Source organism: Cherax quadricarinatus, chromosome 72, assembly GCF_038502225.1.
Source record: "Cherax quadricarinatus isolate ZL_2023a chromosome 72, ASM3850222v1, whole genome shotgun sequence".
Lineage (NCBI taxonomy): Eukaryota > Metazoa > Arthropoda > Malacostraca > Decapoda > Parastacidae > Cherax > Cherax quadricarinatus.
The window spans coordinates 22,881,173-22,898,099 of NC_091363.1; the positions used below are offsets into that span (position 1 = coordinate 22,881,173).

Sequence of the window (16,927 nt, forward strand, 5' to 3'; positions counted from 1 at the left end):
CCCCTGTCAACACAACCATTGTTTACGACACTCGCGGTACGTCACCAACTTTTTTTTTTTTTTTTTTTTTTTTTGCAACACTTGTCAACTATCAACATTCCTTATAGTGTTTTCAACACTTAGCTCAGTGGTTCTCAACACTCGCTCTAGGCTCTTGTTATCACTTGCTATCCTAGTTTTTATCAGCACTTGTTCTTAGCGTTCGTGTTATTAATATTATTGTTTTCAACATTTTTATTAGCACTTTATACCAACACTTATTATCAATACTTATAATCAACACTTGACCGTTATGTTATAAACAGTGTCATAAGCTGTTTGAACACTTTCCTTGCTAACACTTCCCCCAGACACTTGCGATTAAGTTTAAATACTGTCGACAACACGACTGCCATTAAGACTGCATGTATTATTATTATAATCAAAAAGAAGCGCTAAGCCACAAGGGCTATTCAGCAAGACTGCATGTAACTTTTTCAAGAAATGTGTACTGAGATTGATAGACAGACACACTTTCCCGTGTGTCTGTATCAATGTCTGAGATCTGAATCGCAGAAAAGGGCGTTTTTTAGTTATTTAACAGAAGTGGAGAGGCTGACTTGTGCTATCTCTGTTACCAGCGTCAAACTGACGCTGGTAACAGATGGCACGAAACTGGATCTTAAAATAGAAACACTACGAAAGTTTTATTCATGTGTACTTCGAACTGGACAAAATAGAAAGGAAAAAAAAAACCGGAAGGGACAGAAAGAACCAGAGAATGCACATCTGAGTTACCCACTCTCCATCACCCACGTCAATAGTCACCCCCTTCCCCCCAGTGCATTATGTTGATACATTTTTTATTTATGGTATTGTTTGCTCCCACAGACGTCCCAAAACAGTGGACAGTAAACTCCTTAATCACGGACTCGTCTACTCCACACGGACTAGTCTGTTGAAATATCCAAGCCTAAATATTTAATTACAATGAGCTTTTTCATTCTCCTTCCCCAGATCTGTTATCCAGTCTTTCAGTGACATAACTTATTTTACTCTCGTAATATTATTTTGAGGATGTGGAGAGCAGTAGCGCTAAACTCGTAGGGATTCTAACACCGGCTGGGGTAATGGGTGGCAATCAGGAACCGATCCAAAGAAGCGAAGGTCAGGACGCATTTCTTGGACCAAGAGAACCTCACCAAGGAATTTACCTTACTAATGGTGGGCCAATTCTCCCATAATTGTTGTCACTTCTCATTTACCTGCAAGGTAAATAGCACTCATTAGAACACTAATCATGCCTCAGGTATTCCATTCAACCTGAATCTTCAGCAAGCACTTCCTGTTATACCTTGTAACATCCACCTTCTTTAAACATTCCCAGTTACAACTCATAACCTACACCTTCAATCATTCTCAGTTGTACCTTATTACAAGCACATTCTTGAAACAATCCCAATTATACTTCATAATCAGTAACTCCTTCAAGCATTTTCTGTTATACCTACAACCTACACATTCAAGCACTCCCAGTTATACCCATTTATCCCACACCTGGAAGCATTCCTAGTTGTACCATTCAACAGTCTAATTCAGCAAAGATGCCCAGTTGTACTGTTCAACCTGATCTTCTACAAGTATCACCATTTCAAGGCTTCAGCGGGCTTTTTCAAGCACCATCAGTTACACCCTTCTGCACGCAACTTCTTTAAGAACCTCCAGTTGTATCCTTCAGCACACACCTTCAGCAAGTATCTGCTGCACAACTTAAACAAGTCATTCACATACATCTACAACTATCCTCAAAATACAAATTATAAATTTCTTGACTAATTAAACCACAGTTCAGCTGGGAAATATAAATAACTCAAGTTGAATTAAAGTACTGTAACGTTTTTCCACTGACAAAAATGACACTGCCCTTCGTTTGACGGTGGATGATGCGAGTAACCAGGAACCTGCGGAGCCCAGGAAGAGCTGGGATCCCAAGTGGTGCTGTGGCCGAAGTGGGGAGGGGCCCAAGTGGTGCTGAGAAATAGATGCTGTTATCGATACACGTTTTATCAGTGCTTTTTATCAACACTTTTGTTAAATAATACATACCAAATCTTTTATATCACACTTGTGTTCAACGTTCACTATCAACACTTACCAAAGTTTCTGCCAACACTTACCATAACCAGTCTTTACGACATTCGCGGTAACGGCGACACTGTACCTGTTATCAAAGTTTCTGAAACATTTGTCAACATTTCTCAAGTGTTGTTTGCAACACTTACCAACACTGTGGTACTCAACACACACACACACACACACACACACACACACACACACACACACACACACACACACACACACACACACACACAGGTATGATAAAGCTCACGGCTCAGAGAGAGTGACCTAGTAGCGATCAGTGAAGAGGCGGGGCCAGGAGCTCGGACTCGACCCCCGCAACCTCAACTAGGTGAGTATAACTAGGTGAGTACACACACACACACACACACACACACACACACACACACACACACACACACACACACTCTGCTTTCGTTATCACTTGTTATATATGTTTTTGTCAACACTTTTGTTTTTAACTTTCGTGTTAATGTTTTTGTTTTCAACATTTTTATTAGCACTTTATACCAACGCTCGTTATGAGCACCTTTGTTATCAGTACTTATAATTAACACTTGAACGCTATACAGTTATTAACATCATTATGAGCTCCTAAAACTATCTTTATTATAGGAATTTTGTGAACACTTCCTTTGCTAACACTTCCCACAGACACTTGCGATAAAGTCAACAACACAACGGACATTAAGGCTGCATGTCACTTGTTCAACACCTGTCCAGGACACAATGATCACTAATATGGAACTAAATTAATCTCTGAATGTGTAGTAAGAGAGACTGATAGATACTTTCCCGTGTGTATACACGTAAGACAAATAATGAGATCGGAATTGCAGAAAAGGGAGTTTTGTATAGTTATTTAACAGAAGTTGTGAGGCTTAGGTGCACCAGGAGATAAATATGGAGCTACTCAAAATCGTTACGACACGATTGCAAACAAACCATACCTATGGTGTAGAAATGTATCTAGTTGGATGAATCTTATTGAAGCTAGCTGGCCCAGTGGCTAACACGCTGGTCTGGAGTTTTGAGACTCTGACCGCGGGTTCAAACCCCACCCGTGGTATAGTTTGATAAATATGGTCTTGGCTGGTATACATGAAACGTAACAGTCAAACTGACGCCTGTAACAAAGATGACACGAAACGATCTTGAAATAGAAACACCTACGAAATTTATGCTCATTTGTTCCTCGAATTGTACAACAGAAAGGAAGAGCAAACTCTTTCCTCATGGACTCTTTTGCCCCTCGCGGACTCGTCTGTTGAAATATCTTCGCCTAAATATTTTATTACAAAGAATTTTGTCATTCTCCTTCCCCAAATCTGGTATCCAAACTAAGTGACATAACATTTTTTTTACTCTCGTAGCGCTAAACTAGAAGGGGGCCTTACACCGCCTGGGGTAATGGGTGGCAATGAGGATCGATCCAAAGTAGCGAAGGTCAGGGCGCATTTCTTGGACCAAGAGAACCTCACCGTCAAGGAATTTACCTTACTAATGAAGGGCCAAGTGGTTCTGGGGCCCAAGTGGTTCTGGGGCCCAAGTGGTGCTGGGGCCCAAGTGGTGCTGGAGCCCAAGTGGTGCTGGAGCCCAAGTGGTGCTGGAGCCCAAGTGGTGCTGGAGCCCAAGTGGTGCTGGAGCCCAAGTGGTGCTGGAGCCCAAGTGGTGCTGGAGCCCAAGTGGTGCTGGAGCCCAAGGGATTCTGGAGCCCAAGTGATTCTGGAGCCCAAGGGATTCTGGAGCCCAAGGGATTCTGGAGCCCAAGGGATTCTGGAGCCCAAGGGATTCTGGAGCCCAAGTAGTGCTGAGAAATAGATGCTGTTATCGGTGCACTTGTTATCGGTACTTTTTATCAACAGTTATAAAATTATTGGTAAGAGTTATTTATCACACTTGTGTTCAACGCTCGCTCTGTCAACGATCTTACCAACGCTCCTGCAAACACTTATAACTATTGCTTACGACTCATGGTAACGGTAACAATTGCAGTACGTGTCACCAACGTTTATTGCAACACTTGTCAGCTATCAGCATTTCTTATCAAGTGTTTTCAACACTTATCAACACTTTGGTTCTCAACACTCGCTCTCGGCTCTAATCACTTGTTATCCACGATTTTGTTACCAACACTTTTGTTCTTAATACCAACGCTCGTTATGAACACTTTTGCTATCAATACTTATAATCAACACTTGAACGCTATAACGTTATCAACATCGTCATAAGCTCCTAAAACAACTTTGTTATAGGCACTTTGTGAACACTTTCCTTGTAAACACTTCTCACAGACACGCTTGCCTCATCAATGTTTTAAACTCTAGCCTAAAATGTGATCAAGTTTAAATACTGTCAACTACACGACGGCCATTAAGGCTGCACGTCACTAGTTCAACACTTGTCCAGTGTAGTGAGAGAGACACTTTCCGGTGGGTATACATAGATACACACCTCACAGTATGGTGAGATATATACGTATCTTAGTGTATATATCCATGCTGGTTATATACAGCTAAGCGGGTTGTTCCTCGGTTGATGTGACGCCAGACACTGATGACACTGTCTGACAACGTCCTCTACCGAGCTGTGAAGCTGATCATGAACCACAGGACTGAGTCGAGGCTTCAATCTTCCTCTGAAACCTGTAAACAATCCAAGTCGGACCGAAACGTTATCATAAGCTTCTCTCTCCTATATGCTGATTATTTGTGTCTTGTCACCAATTATTAGTATTAATCACGTTATATGCTATTTGCCATTCGTACATTCTTAACGTAGGGCCAAAGAATAACAAGCTACATTATTCACGTTTGTTGAGTTTGTCATTTGTTGAAGATTAATATTATCAACGAGTGAATAATTCAATGCCCTCCAAACTAATGGAGTTGGCGCTGAACTTCCAACAGAAAGGTTATTTTTTTAGTTTGGTCAATTTTTCTGCCTCTGAACACTTTGCAGTTAAATAATATTGATTAATCATCGAAAATATACACTAATGATGTCCTCCCTAGCCAAGACAAGGACACGGGAAACCCATCCACTTATTAATAGGCTCTTGAACGAGCCATAACAGAGACTCACTTATATTTTTCTAGTGAGAACGTTCGGTCCTGTTTTCAGTTGACGCGTTAAAATTTTTTTATAGCCATTATCTCGTGTTTCAATTATTCAAGTTGTGGTGTTTATAAATTTAGTTTTATTGACAGAGGACAATCAAACATAACTAACCTAACTTAACCTATCACAAATAATGTAAATAGAGAAATTTGTTGCAAACCGCAACATGGAATTTACGAGGATGTGTTGCCTGGTGTCATAGATGATCACGTTCACTGGGAAGGAAACTTGAGGATTTTGATGAACTCTTGACGGCGGAGGAACCTGGGATCTCTATAATGATAGTAGAGACAATTTGTTCATTTATACATAGATTGGCAAATTATCTTTTAAATCTCCATTCCAAAAATTCGTGTACATTCCATATGTGTCCTTATTTGAATTAACAGTGGAAAGCGGTGTCAGCGGTAGCCTTTGCTAAACATAATTTATTAATTTTAATCACAGGGAAGCGCTAAACCCGTAGGGTCATACAGCGCATGTGGGGGGGATGGAAGGTATTCAGGCTCAATTCAGGGAACTGGAGCACAGATCCAATTCCCTAGATCAAGGCCCCTCACCAGCATCAAGGACCCTCCCTTGAGGGGTTGTTAAACATAAACATTAAAAATGATATTACGCCAGTTCTCCCTCATTGAGTTCTTGGTCACCATTTACCTTCAAATTAAACACCAATGCTCATAAACGCACAAGTCCCAGCCTCAGTTTTTCCTTCAGATCATACCTACGGTGAAGCATTTCCATTTATACCCTTCAGGCAGCTCCTCCAGCATGCAAACCTACTTATACCTTTCATCCTGCAGTTGCTGTAAGCGTTGCCAGTTATAATACCCTTCAACCAGCACCTACAAGCATTCTCAGTTGTTCCCTGCAACTGCCTTTTCTTCAAGCATCCTCTACACATTATCTAGCAACATTGTGATATACTAAACAGCTGTTTTCTTGACATGCAAATAATTTTCACGGCTCATTGAAACAAAGGACATTAACAAATTTACACACACACACACACACCTCAAAAGCGATGGGACCGGATAACATCTCTCCATGGGTCCTGAGGGAGCAGAGGCGCTATGTGTACCACTAACAACAATCTTCAACACATCTATCGAAATAAGGCGCCTACCTGAGGTATGCAAGACAGCAGACATAGTCCCAATTTCTAAAAAAAGGAGACAGACACAAAGTACTAAGCTACAGACTAGTGTTACTGACATGTATAGTATGCAAAGTCATGGAGAAGATTATCAGGAGAATAGTGGTAGAGCACCTAGAAAGGAATGAGCTTGTCAATGACAGCCAGCACGGTTTCAGGGATGGGAAATCCTGCATCACAAACCTACTGGAGTTCTATGACAGGGCGACGGCAGTAAGGCAAGAGAGAGACGGGTGGGTAGATTGCATTTTCTTGGGCTGTAAGAAGGCGTTTGACACAGTTCCACACAAGAGATTAATACAAAAGCTGGAGGACCAGGCAGGGATAACAGGGAAGGCACTACAATGGATCAGGGAATGCCTGTCAGGAAGACAACAGCAAGCCATGGTACGTGGCGAGGTGTCAGAGTGGGCACCTGTGACGAGCGGGGTTCCACAGGTGTCAGTCCTAGGAACGATGCTATTTCTGGTATATGTGAACGACATGACGTGAGGGAAGGAATAGACTCAGAAGTGTCCGTGTTTGCATATGATGAGAAGTTGATAAGAAGAATTCAATCGGACGAGGACCAGGCAGAACTACAAAGGGATCTGGACAGGTTGCAGGCCTGGTCCAGCTACGGGCTCCTAGAATTCAACGCCATCAAGTGCAAATTCACGAAGACTAGGGAAGGGCAAAGAAGACCGCAGACGGAGTACACTCTAGGGGGCCAGAGCCTCAGACTCTGATCATCATCGGAGCCTCAGACTCTGATCATCATCATCGGAGCCTCAGACTCTGATCATCATCATCGGAGCCTCAGACTCTGATCATCATCATCGGAGCCTCAGACTCTGATCATCATCGTCGGAGCCTCAGACTCTGATCATCATCATCGGAATCTCAGACTCTGATCATCATCATCGGAGCCTCAGACTCTGATCATCATCGTCGGAGCCTCAGACTCTGATCATCATCATCGGAGCCTCAGACTCTGATCATCATCGGAGCCTCAGACTCTGATCATCATCATCGGAGCCTCAGACTCTGATCATCATCATCGGAAACTCAGACTCTGATCATCATCGGAACCTCAGACTCTGATCATCATCATCAGAGCCTCAGACTCTGATCACCATCATCGGAGCCTCAGACTCTGATCATCATCATCGGAGCCTCAGACTCTGATTATCATCGGAGCCTCAGACTCTGATCATCATCGGAGCCTCAGATTCTGATCATCATCGGAGCCTCAGACTCTGATCATCATCATCGGAGCCTAGGACTCTGATCATCATCGGAGCCTCAGACTCTGATCATCATCGGAACCTCAGACTCTTATCATCATCGGAGCCTCAGACTCTGAACATCATCGGAGCCTCAGACTCTGATCATCATCGGAGCCTCAGACTCTGATCATCATCGGAGCCTCAGACTCTGATCATCATCGGAGCCTCAGACTCTGATCATCATCATCGGAGCCTCAGACTCTGATCATCATCGGAGCCTCAGACTCTGATCATCATCATCGGAGCCTCAGACTCTGATCATCATCATCGGAGCCTCAGACTCTGATCATCATCATCGGAGCCTCAGACTCTGATCATCATCATCGGAGCCTCAGACTCTGATCATCATCATCGGAGCCTCAGACTCTGATCATCATCATCGGAGCCTCAGACTCTGATCATCATCATCGGAGCCTCAGACTCTCCATTTAAATGTTTCAAAACTGTCAGAAACTTAAGTATTCCATTACATAAGACAACATCAGCCACGTTGCTTCTCCATCCACTTATCATTTGCCTTCAGTTTACCTAGAGTTTACCTGGAGGGAGTTCAGGGGGTCAACGCCCCCGCGGCCCAGTCTGTGACCAGGCCTCCTGGTGGATCAGAGCCTGATCAACCAGGCTGTTACTGCTGGCTGCATGCAAACCAATGTACGAGCCACAGCCCGGCTGGTCAGGTACCGACTTTAGGTGCTTGTCCAGTGCCAGCTTGAAGACTGCCAGGGGTCTATTGGTAATCCCCCTTATGCATGCTGGGAGGCAGTTGAACAGTCTCGGGCCCCTGACACTTATTGTATGGTCTCTTAACGTGCTAGTGACACCCCTAAATCCATAACTTCAACAAACTCATTCCATTTCTTTACACAAGCTGTACAACTAATCCTATTTTAAAACTAAAGATTTCCAAGATGATTCGGTTCGTCCTGAACCATTATCAAGTCGAATACAATGATCCGGAGCAGGACAAATCATCATCCAACTAAATTCCTGCCACGATAACGTGACACTCTCTTAGTAAGTATTCATTACTTATGTGTTCATCTACACATACTTGTCCCTTTCTAAATCATCTGTTTTGGGGCACCAAGGAAAGGGGCGAACCAGAGAGTATCAGTACCACTGCTGTAATCATCGAATTTAAAGGAATTTCAGATACTTAGAAAAGGCCAAGCGCCCTATTCTAAGAGCGACATTTTATTTTATTACAAGTGATCAACCAGCTTTATAATAGTATGAAATATCATTATCTCTACCAGTACATGTACAAGGTATACAGACCATAGCTGACGTCAATGACATACTACTATATAGAAAGTCGCTTGTTATGCTCAGCATTTCCCGCAAATTAGGTCAGTTTTGTCCCACTATGCGACCCACACCAGTCCACTAACACCCAGGTACCCATTTTACTGATGGGTGAACAGGGACAGCAGGTCTCTTATAGAAACACCTCCCTATTATTTGCCAGCCGTAGCGGTGGAGGTTCGAACTCCGGACCTCAGTGTGTGAGCTGAGTGCGCTAGGAATGCAAATGTTCTTCATATTCTGTAGAAAGAAAAGAGTTCATTGACTAGGGAAATACTATTGTAATTGATTATCATGAAAGAAATACTGCCCACCAAGGTATTATGGTAACATACTTAACTAGCTAAAAACGTTTAGGTTCGGGGCAAGAGTCGGAAAAAACAATGTCTTGGAGCGGGAAATAACTGTTAAGTGCACGTTAGTTGTACGTGGTCTGGCTAGTCCAGGAGCACATAAGATATCTGCATCACTGAAAAATGGGATTTTTTTTTTTTTAGGGCAGCTTGAGTTCATAAATCAGTTTGATAAAATTTTAGCTGGGCAGATGTCGAAATACGGAAATTATGGAAAAAGAAATTCTTATTTCTTCAAAATCTGGAAGGTCGAAGAGGTGAGAGGCACATGCTGTGGTAACACCAGGTGAGAGGCACATGCTGTGGCAACACCAGGTGAGAGGCACATGCTGTGGTAACACCAGGTGAGAGGCACATTCTGTGACAACACCAGGTGAGAGGCACATGCTGTGGTAACACCAGGTGAGAGGCACATGCTGTGGCAACACCAGGTGAGAGGCACATGCTGTGACAACACCAGGTGAGAGGCACATGCTGTGACAACACCAGGTGAGAGGCACATGCTGTGGCAACACCAGGTGAGAGGCACATGCTGTGACAACACCAGGTGAGAGGCACATGCTGTGACAACACCAGGTGAGAGGCACATGCTGTGACAACACCAGGTGAGAGGCACATGCTGTGACAACACCAGATGAGAGGCACATACTGTGGCAACACAAGATGAGAGGCACTTGCTGTGGCAACACCAGATGAGAGGCACATGCTGTGACAACACCAGGTGAGAGGCACATGCTGTGACAACACCAGATGAGAGGCACATACTGTGGCAACACAAGATGAGAGGCACTTGCTGTGGCAACACCAGATGAGAGGCACATGCTGTGGCAACACCAGATGAGAGGCACATGCTGTGGCAACACCAGATGAGAGACATGCTGTGGCAACACCAGAGAGACCCATGCTGTGGCAACACCAGAGAGACCCATGCTGTGGCAACACCAGGTGAGAGGCACATGCTGTGGCAACACCAGAAAGACATGCTGTGGCAACACGAGATGAGAGACATGCTGTGGCAACACCAGGTGAGAGGAACATGATGTGGTAACACCAGGTGAGAGGCACATGCTGTGGCAACACCAGGTGAGAGGCACATGCTGTGGCAACACCAGATAAGAGACATTCCGTGGCAACACCAGGTGAGAGGCACACGCTGTGGCAACACCAGGTGAGTGAGACATGCTGTGGTAACACCAGGTGAGAGGCACATGCTGTGGCAACACCAGGTGAGAGGCACATGCTGTGACAACACCAGGTGAGAGGCACATGCTGTGGCAACACCAGGTGAGAGGCACATGCTGTGACAACACCAGGTGAGAGGCACATGCTGTGGTAACACCAGGTGAGAGGCACATGCTGTGGCAACACCAGGTGAGAGGCACATGCTGTGGCAACACCAGGTGAGAGGCACATGCTGTGACAACACCAGGTGAGAGGCACATGCTGTGACAACACCAGGTGAGAGGCACATGCTGTGACAACACCAGGTGAGAGGCACATGCTGTGACAACACCAGGTGAGAGGCACATGCTGTGACAACACCAGGTGAGAGGACATGCTGTGACAACACCAGGTGAGAGGCACATGCTGTGACAACACCAGGTGAGAGGCACATGCTGTGGCAACACCAGGAGAGAGGCACATGCTGTGGTAACACCAGGTGAGAGGCACATGCTGTGGTAACACCAGGTGAGAGGCACATGCTGTGGCAACACCAGGTGAGAGGCACATGCTGTGGCAACACCAGGTGAGAGACATGCTGTTGCAACACCAGGTGAGAGGCACATGCTGTGGCAACACCAGAGAGACATGCTGTGGCAACACGAGATGAGAGACATGCTGTGGCAACACCAGGCGAGAGGAACATGATGTGGTAACACTAGGTGAGAGGCACACGCTGTGGCAACACCTGGTGAGAGGCACAGTGTGGCAACACCAGGTGAGTGAGACATGCTGTGGTAACACCAGGTGAGAGGCACATGCTGTGGCAACACAAGGTGAGAGACATATGCTGTGACAACACCAGATGAGAGACATATGCTGTGACAACACCAGATGAGAGACATATGCTGTGACAACACCAGATGAGAGACATATGCTGTGACAACACCAGATGAGAGACATATGCTGTGACAACACCAGATGAGAGACATATGCTGTGACCACACTAGATGTGAGACATATGCTCTGACAACACCAGATGAGAGACACATGCAGTGACAACACCAGGTGAGAGGCACATGCTGTGGCAACACCAGGTGAGAGACACATGCTGTGGAAACACCAGATGAGAGACACATGCTGTGAGAATACCAGGTGAGAGGCACATGTTGTGACAACACCAGATGAGAGACATATGCAGTGACAACACCAGGTGAGAGGCACATGCTGTGGAAACACCAGATGAGAGACACATGCTGTGAGAACACCAGGTGAGAGGCACATGTTGTGGCAACACCAGGTGAGAGGCACATGCTGTGGCAACTCCAGGTAAGAGGCACATGCTGTGACAACACCAGGTGAGAAGCACATGCTGTGGCAACACCAAATGAGAGGCACATGCTGTGGCAACACTAGATGAGAGGCATATACTTTGGCAACACCAGATAAGAGGCATATGCTGTGGCAACACACACACAGTCACGCTGGCGTGGGTGCACAAGGCTCCGAGAATCTTAGTGTTTTTAAGGCGCCCAGTAATCATTAAGGCTAGCAGTAATCATTGGTAGTGACAACGTCAGTGAGCAATCCTACGAGTGATAACTATGGTTATTAGTTAAAAAAAAGTCGACAGGAAGCCTGAAATCATTAATATTTCAAAGTGCCAAACCGTTAGGGGCCTAGTGAGTGAGTGTGGAAGTGGGAGTTCAAGAATTACGAGAGATTGGTTAACAAGTGAAATGTGAGGCACCATTCAGTGAGAGTGAAAAAGTTAATAAGCAAAAGGAGAAAGGAAAAATAAAAAATATAACAAGGGAAGGTGGCAGGAGTAGGCCTGCTGAAGCAGTGACGTCACAACAGTTGTGTACCATTATAAATATAAAATGTAACCACCGAATGTGAAGTGTATTCTATCATAAGTGAAAAGTGAAATCACTTGAGGAATGTGGGATGTATGAGCATATATGGTTATAAAGATCACGGGAGAAGGATTTTCAAAATAGTGATAGAAGACCTATGTACGACGTCTATGTCATCAGCATCTGGCAACTTGTCACTGCGCCGCTGCCAGTGAAAGTATTGCTCACCTATTGAGGTTACATGTCAGATTCTGGTCTCTTCGTCACTGTTAGATACTGGTCACTCACTCCTGCTAGCTATTACCAGAATTAGAGTAGAAATAGCATAGATAAGGTGAAGATAGTGTTGATGAGAGTGTGAGGAGTAAAACGGTCTAGCGAGGGATAACTACAGACACTTGTAGAAGCTGAGACAAGCTAAATTTTACAACCTAGTTACTTTCAGCATTTTATAAGTAGAATTGATAAATGTTAGAATTACTATTGGTAAGTTTTAGAATTACTAGTATTACTCTTGGTATTTATTAGCAGTATGAATACTTAGAAGTGGAGGCATACACACACACAGGGAGAGTGACCTAGTAGCGACCAGTGAAGAGGCGGGGCCAGGAGCTTGGATTCGGCCCCTGCAACCTCAACTAGGTGAGTACAACTAGGTGAGTACACGCACACACAGGAACAAGTGGTCAGGAGCTTGTAAAAGCTGTAGTACACATGCACGCATGCACACACACACACACACACACACACACACACATACACAGGATTTCACACCTTCCTGTTAACTGACCTGATAACCCTCCCTCTAACATTCCACTATCCCCCCCTCTCTCTCTCTCTATTACAACCCAGGAGTCCCAAAGGCCTGTTATCCTGGGTGTAAAAGGAGCAAAATAAACAAAGCAGAAAAACTTTTGACTTACAATATCCTTCACCAATTTAGAACAGAAGTATGTATACTATATACACTATGTACAACAATAGGTATTAGTGCACTCCACGGTAAGCAAGGCAGAATAGAAGCCACCAGCTTCAACCAGCTCTAGAATGGGAATGACAAGGGCAGACAGGAGAGTGGTACCCACATAACCTCTGCGATTGCCAAAACCATCTTCTCATTTGCTGGAACCTAGGTACTGGTTGAACAACGGGGCCCCATCGTCAACCCTCAGTCCCTGGTTCGCTGGTTGGGGGAGACAGCCTGTAAATGAGGGTGTGTACATTCGCCGAATAAAGGTTACGTACTCTTTGCATGCCACACCCCCATCCCGAGAAGGCTCAGGATTAGGCTCCCACCTCCCAGTGGTAACCGTGCTGCCATGGCACCAAATAATGGGACCGCCTTTCCTCTCAATGATCCAACTCTTAGATAGAGCTCGACTTTTCTCGTGACAAAAAGCCAAACCCTAAACTCAGAGCGAGACAGCAGACAGTCGGGCTAGCATAGGTCCAAGACACGGGCCGACAGTAGCCCGCGTCCCCTCACTAAAAAAAAACCCACACCAGGGGATAAAAAAAGAGCTTGAAAGGGGGTCACTACAAGTAACCTAACATCCTAACCTAATATATAATTATAATATTGTTAGACTCTAGATAAAGAGTCTGCCAACATATTTTCTTTGCCGGCAATGTGTAAGATTTTAATGGAATAGGGTTGCAGTTGTAGACTCTATCTCATGAACCTCGTATTGTGGTTCTTCATGGCTTGGAGATATACTAGAGGTTTGTGGTCACTATAGACAGTGACCACCTGCGAAGTCTGTCCCACGTAAACATCGAAGTGCTCCAAAGCCAGTACCAGCGCGAGGGCTTCTTTTTCAATGTTAGAGTATGCCCTCTGATGTGTCTGGAACTTGGCAGAGAAGAAGGCTACAGGCTGCAACTCCTCGTCTCCCTTTTGCAACAGTACTGCCCCAACCCCAGACTCACAAGCATCAACCTATAATAAGAAAGGTTTGGAGAAGTCTGGAGACAAAAGAATGGGTGCAGTACACAATAATCTTTTTGCTTTATCAAAAGCACCTTGACATTCTGGGGTCCAATTAAAGGGAACTTTGTGACTGGTAAGAGAGATAAGAGGGGCTACAATATCTGAAAAATTCTTACAGAATCTTCTGTAAAATCCTATCATGCCTAGGAAACGTTGAAGAGATTTCCTATCATGTGGAACTGGATAATCTTTAATGGCAAGACTTTAGCAAATTTAGGAGCAACTTTACCACTACCTACTTCATGGCCTAGAAAAGTAACAGTGGCCTGGCCAAAGGAAGACTTAGATAAATTAACAGTTAAATGGGAACTCTGAAAGGTTTCAAAAAGAGGCTTAAGTCTAAATAGGTGTTGATCCCAAGTATCAGACACCACAACAATATCATCCAGGTATGCTGCCGTGCCTTCAAGTCCTTTAATAGCCTGATGGATAAGCTTCTGGAATGAAGAGGGGGAGTTTTTCATTCCGAAGGGGGTAACTGCATATTGATAATGACCTCCTGGAATTACGAAGGCAAAGATTTCCTTCGCCTTATCCTTCGAAGGTACCTGATAGTAACCTTTAAGGAGATCTAACTTGGACGCAAAAGTAGCCTTACACACAAAGTCGATTACGTCATCCAGACGAGAAAGAGGGTAAGCATCTGTGATTGTGACCTCATTTACGGTAGTCTGTACACATACGAAAACCTCCATCAGCTTTTTTAACAAGGATGCACGGTGAAGCCCATGGACTAGACGACTCTTCCACTAACCCATGCTCTAACAGAAATTCTACCTCCTGCTGAAGACGCTACTGCTTTTCAGGATTAGCTCTGTTGGGGAAGAGTTTAATTGGTATAGAGTTTCCCGCATCTACATCATGATAACTTAACGTACATTTTTTTCTGCACATCCGAAAAAATATCAGGGTATGACTGTAGAAGCGCAGTTAAATTTGTTGCCTGAGTTTCAGATAGCCCCACCATTAAAGGGCTAGGGTCCTTGAGGAGGAGAGTTTGGAAGCTTGATATTAATTTTAGAAATAGAGTGCAAAGAGTCAGAGTCGTCCTCAGAGGAAGAGGACAGAGTCATTACTGGGGCTTTATCTGGTGTATGGAAATATTTTAATTGATTAATGTGGTAAGTTTTAGTTTTTGAGGTCTTATCAAGGGAAGCTACTACATAATTTACATCGTATACTTTACTTACAATTTGCATAGGTCCCGTTAATCTAGCTTTCAAGGTGTGGCCAGGTATAGGTTCCTGCACCAACACCTTGTCTCCTGGATGGAAAGCGGAATTGTGCATTTCTGTCATACCTCTGTTTCATCTTATTTTTAGCTGCCTTCAGGTTAGCCTTGGCTAACTGACGTGCCACCTGCAACCTTGACGACGGGTTGTAGAGTGTTGAGCTAACGTCTTCTCCCATCCATCCTTCTTTGAGCACCCGAAGAGGACCTCGTACAATGTGCCGATAGATCAGCTCAAACGGACTATACCCTGTAGACTCCTGCACCGTTTCTCTTATTGAAAACAGCAACAAAGGTAGTGATTCATCCCAGTCTGTAGGAAAATGCATGCAAAAAGTTCTCATCATGGTTTTTAACGTCTGATGGAATCTTTCCAAGGCGCCTTGTGACCGAGGATGATAGGTAGTGGATAAGTTGTGGATTTCCCTAACCTAGTTAATGCTTTCCTAAATGCTTTGGCAGTGAAGTTAGTACCTTGATCACTTTGAATAGATGTAGGAATGCCAAAACAAGAAATAAATCTGGTTAAAGCTTTTGAGAACAGCTAATGCAATGCTAGACAGCAACCTACACATTGTTCCTCCTTCCAGGCTTCACCCTAGGCTCAACCCGTGCTCTAGGTCCAGCTCCAGCTCTCGGACAGGCTACCCATATTAGAACCCAGGAGTCCTAAAGACCTGTTATCCTGGGTGTAAAGGGAGCAAAATAAACACAGCAGAAAAACTTTTGACTTATATTATCCTTCACCAATTTAGAACAGAAGTCTGTACACTATATACAACAATAGGTATTAGTGCACTCCACGGTAAGCAAGGCAGAATAGAAGCCACTAGAGAGCAGGCCGTGCTTCAACCAGCTCTAGAATGGGAATGACAAGGGCAAACAGGAGAGTGGTACCCACATCACCTCTGCGATTGCCAAAACTATTTTCTCATTGGCTGGAACCTGGGTACTGGTTGAACGACGGGGCCCCATCGTCAACCCTCAGTCCCTGGTTCGCTGGTTGGGGGAGATAGCCTGTAAATGAGGGTGTGTACATGCGCCGAATAAAGGTTACGTACTCTTTGCATGCCACACTCTTTCTCAGAACCACTTGCTCACATGTAAGGTTGAGGCAGAGCGACTGAACCAGCTCTCTTTCTCAGAACCACTGGTTCACATGTAAGGTTGAGGCAGAACGACTGAACCAGCTCTCTCTCTCAGAACCACTGGTTCACATGTAAGGTTGAGGCAGAGCCACTGAACCAGCTCTCTCTCAGAACCACTGGTTCACATGTATGGTTGAGGCAGAGCCACTGAACCAGCTCTCTCTCTCAGAACCACTGGTTCACATGTAAGGTTGAGGCAGAGCCACTGAACCAGCTCT

At 44.6% G+C, this 16,927-nt stretch overlaps 1 long non-coding RNA gene across 1 annotated transcript; it reads right to left on the reverse strand.

The window, feature by feature from the left end:
* Window positions 1–808: 808 nt before the first annotated feature.
* LOC128701380 (uncharacterized) lies at window positions 809–4,704 on the reverse strand. Its single transcript, XR_011394016.1, has 4 exons — window positions 4,573–4,704; window positions 2,157–2,215; window positions 1,903–2,010; window positions 809–1,244 (listed from the first exon to the last, which is right to left on the reverse strand). It is a non-coding gene; the product is annotated as an uncharacterized lncRNA (long non-coding RNA).
* Window positions 4,705–16,927: the final 12,223 nt, after the last annotated feature.